At 40.0% G+C, this 4,564-nt stretch overlaps 1 long non-coding RNA gene across 1 annotated transcript in view; it reads left to right on the top strand.

Moving 5' to 3' along the window:
* Positions 1-4,564, top strand: part of LOC102987987 (uncharacterized) — an 85,169-nt gene that overhangs the window by 79,536 nt on the left and 1,069 nt on the right. The gene's annotated exons all lie outside the window — the stretch shown is intronic.

Below are 4,564 nucleotides of genomic sequence, written 5' to 3' on the forward strand. Positions count from 1 at the left end.
ATTTATTTTTTTTTTTGCGGTACGCGGGCCTCCCTCTGTTGTGGCCTCTCCCGTTGCGGAGCACAGGCTCCGGACGCGCAGGCCCAGCGGCCACGGCTCACGGGCCCAGCCGCTCCGCAGCATGTGGGATCTTCCCGGACCGGTGCACGAACCCGCATCCCCTGCATCGGCAGGCGGACTCTCAACCACCGCACCACCAGGGAAGCCCCTGCTGTTATTTTAAATGTATTAAAAATTCGTTTAAATGGCAAGAAGCAGCCTTAAGAGCCTTTTTATTTCAAATTAATATCATCTAAATGTGAAGACCTCTGCTTTGTGACTAACAAAAACATTTGCCAATATTCCAATTTAGACAATTTTGCTTTCAGCCAAAAATCAGAAGTTTTTTGAGCTGGGAGAGATTTTTTAGAGACACTAGTTCAACTCCTTCATTTCATAACTCAGTAACTGAAGTCTTCTCGAAGGTAAAATGCCTTCCCAAGGTCATAGTTAACTAGTTAGTATAGTACCAGGACCATAAGAGGACTTTCTGACTTCCAACCTTATATATTATTAAATTCCCCCAAATATTACATGAAGCCACCTTTCAAACTATGGAATGTGTAGAAGACTGAGAATGTTATTCTGCCATTGTCACCATCATTATATTTGACTATTAATATACTTACCTAAGCATGAGTCCCCTCTGCCTGATTTTCCTGGCATCCCATTTTTACTAGAGGTATGGTAAGATTATACATATGCTATGGCACTGGTGCAGTGGTCAGTTTTTTGGTAATATTTTGATCTGTCTGGCAGCAGATGGTTGTAAATTATAAAATTCCTGCAAGTCACAGCTCTGTGTTTACCATAAGCATCCATTACTGGCTACAGAACAGAGGAGCACTAGAGATAGTACCTCTTTGCAAACTCTACCACTGTGATTCCCAAATGCCAAGTCTGAGATGTGGTACTGGCTTGAGATGGCATTTTTCTTGATCTGTGGTAAGGCGAGAAAAACAAAACAGTAAAAAGTTTTCCGTAAAATTAATTTTGTTCAATTTAAAGGGAAACTTTTATGCTGAGATTTGTCTTTCCTACTTCTTCTGCATTAAAAGTATTTTTATGCTGTTTATAGTTTAAAATGTTTTTGAGGGCAGTGCTTACAACTGTTTTATTCACTATCATCCACTCAATTCCTAGCATAGTGCTTGACATAAAACAGAGACTCAAAAAATATTTAAATGAGTGAGTAAAAAGTAAATAATCCTAGTTTGGACATCAGTTTTTTCGGGGAGGCAGGACGGCGGGGAGGATTTTACTAATCCCTGAAGTCTAGAAGTCTGATAAATTTCAGATTGTCACTCTTGCGTAGAGATACAAGACATCTAGTGTACTGGATGGAGTGTCCCCCCAAAATTGGCATCTACCTGGAACGTCAGAATATGACCTTATTTGGAAATAGGGTCTCTGCAGATTCAATCAAGTTAAGGTGAGATCATAATGGATTAGAGTGGGCCCTGATCCAAAGACTGGTATCGTTATAAGAAAAGGGATATTTGGACACAGAGACACAGGGAGAAGGCCTTGTGATCTCAGACACCAGAGGGAAGAGACTGCAGTAATGCAGCTCCAAGATAAGGAATGCTGGCAACTACCAGAAACTGGACCAGGCAAGAAAGGATCCCTCCATCCAACCCTCAGCCTTCAGAGGGAGCATGGTCCTGCCAACACCTTGATTTTGGACTTCAGCCTCCAGACTTTGAGAAAATAAATTTCTGTTGTTTGAGCCATCCAGTTCATGGTACTTAGTTATGGAAGCCCTAAGAAACAAATATATCTAGGAGTCCAGCCCAGCAGATTTGGTGGGAAATAGAGGGGAAAAGAGCAGGATTTCTAGGGGTTAAGTGTGTCTCCTACAATCTATTTTGGGGCAAAAAAGAGAATTCCCACGCTGATTCTTCAGGGTATAATTAATGACTATAAGTATAGGGGAGTCCTCTGGAGGATACTTTTCTATTTTTAGTCATGGAAGATTCAGGGGGAAATGCTTTGGGATGATGTAGGAAGGATATTTGTTAGACATGAATCTTGATGGAAAGAGGTATTAGGCACTTGTTAGAACCCAAAATGGATTTCTAAAAGCTGGGCATAAATCAGTTTTTACAATTAATATATTTTAAACGTATTAATATTATAGGAGCCCAGTATTTAAAACAATTTTATGATGAATTCATATAAGAGAAAGAACAAAGAAATATTTATAGCCTAATATATAATTTATATACCTAGATTTTCTTTTCTTTTAAAATTAATTAATTTTTATTTTTGACTGCATTGGGTCTTCTTCGCTGAGTGCAGGCTTTCTCTAGTTGCAGAGAGCAGGGGCTACTCTGTTGCAGTGGCGGCCTTCTCATTGTGGTGGCTTCTCGTTGCGGAGCACGGGCTCTAGGTGCACAGGCTTCAGTAGTTGTGGCTCATGGGCTCAATAGCTGTGGCTCGCGGGTTCTAGAGCACAGGCTCAGTAGTCGTGGCACACGGTCTTAGGTGCTGCGCGGCATGTGGGATCTTCCTGGACCAGGGATCAAACCTGTGTTCCCTGCATTGGCAGGTGGATTCTTAACCACTGCACCACCAGGGAAGTCCCTAGCTAGATTTTCATATATCCCATTTGCCTGAAACAAGAACCATCAATGCAAAAGAAGAAATTAGGTCAATTTTAACTAAAGCTTTAAAAAAAATGATAATGCCTATATGTAAGCTTTCTTAGGGCAAGTATTTTTGTCTATACTATTTACTGAGCGTAAATGGTGCCTGCACATAAAAGCTTAATAAATACTTGTTGAATGAATGTCCCAGGTAATTTATATTGTTCCTTGAAGTGGTGGGATTACATGGCCTCTATTTTTTGGTCTAATACTTCATTGTTGTGATGACAAACACATCTCGTTTATTTCTGTGAGGCAGGTTGTGAGGAATGAGAAAGAGACAAAGAATTACAGGATAAAAAAGTGTGCACTAAAATCTGAAAAGTTATCAAGCCATATCTATAAAATAGACTACCTACCTCAAATGATAGTGGTAATCTAAACTCTTGATAGAGTTCAGATGATAAGTTTGTGAGGGAGGGGTGAGGCCTTAGAGAGCTGAGAAGGTCTCATCCTGTCAGTGAGCAGGGAACATATGAATTCTGTTTGGCCACCTGGGGCCCATTTAGTGCACTAGAGTACTAATTTGCTAAATGGGTTCCTCATAGTAAAAATGAATGAGTAAATAGTGAGCAATTTAGGGATGGTAAACCACTAGTAGCTCAAGGGATACAGAAATGTGAAACTATAATTATATTCCTTGTTCATAATGTACTAACTAAATGTATTACATTGTATATTGCATCTTTCTGAGTTTATTTCTGGACACAGCTGAGCCCTTAACAATTCAGACTGAAACCAATCCTGCTATCAGTTCATGCCTCCATTAAAATTCCAACTGCTTATATTAGAAAAAAAATTCCAAAGATGGTTTCTTTTATCTTGGATCTAAGGATGTAAACAGGATTAACCTAGATGCAAAACACAGCAAGTCAGTTATAAATCACACGGCATAAAATAAACTGTGGCAGTAAATTGAGAATTATGTTCTCTTTTTCTATACTTAGCTGTGAAAATATTTTAACAAGTTGGCATCAGGGTTTTCAACTTTTACATCTGTTGTTTCTTTTCGGGATTATCTTTTAGCATTTGAAGATGTGGTTCTTTTAAAAGTGTGGCTAGTCAGAAATGTGGTATCAGATTGTACATTTGGAACATTTTAAAGGATGGGGGGCATTTGTGAGTTATGTGGTTTCAAGATAGTGGCCTATTCCCCACTCTACTTTTAAGTAGGAGAAGCTGCGATTTCATGGGTGTCTAGAAAACATTTGTCCTTTACTGAAATCCTTTTCTTATTCAGAGAAATTGTACAGCGTGGGTTGGCTCGGACGGTCTGGATGATGTTCCGTGATACCAGTAAACTCCAAGTACAAGTTTCATTGCCCTTATCATTGTCTATTATTAAAACTCTGAGGTTCCAGTTGATCTGGTGTTCAGGGGACTGTCTGTTTTTATGAACTCTCATTTCTTTCTCTCTTTCGTCTCACCCCCGAGTTTAGTAACTTTACTGAAGGTGTTTGGAGGTGGAACCAGGGATGGATCACACTGGGCATCCTTGGTCTTCTGCTCTCCCCTAAACGCTGATTGCTATTATTTTGGATACGATGGAATATGACGTCGTTTAGATTATAGACACTATGCCTGAAATAGTTTCTCTGGGTAGAAGTTATAATCTGCATTCTCCCCCCGCCCACAAAAAAAGGACCCACTGTTTTTTGAGGCTGGAATGTACTTCCTTTTTCTTCATGTTGAGATACTTGAACATAATTCATTATTCCCTTCCTCCTCCCAATTTAGTAATCCCTAATACCAAGTCTGCCAGGTGTGTACGAACACTCTTCAACCCCTCCCCACTCCAATACTTTGTTTTTGTTTTTTTTATTTTTTGCGGTACGCGGGCCTCTCACTGTTGTGGCCTCTCCCGTTGCGGAGCACAG

This window comes from Physeter macrocephalus, chromosome 19, assembly GCF_002837175.3.
Source record: "Physeter macrocephalus isolate SW-GA chromosome 19, ASM283717v5, whole genome shotgun sequence".
Lineage (NCBI taxonomy): Eukaryota > Metazoa > Chordata > Mammalia > Artiodactyla > Physeteridae > Physeter > Physeter macrocephalus.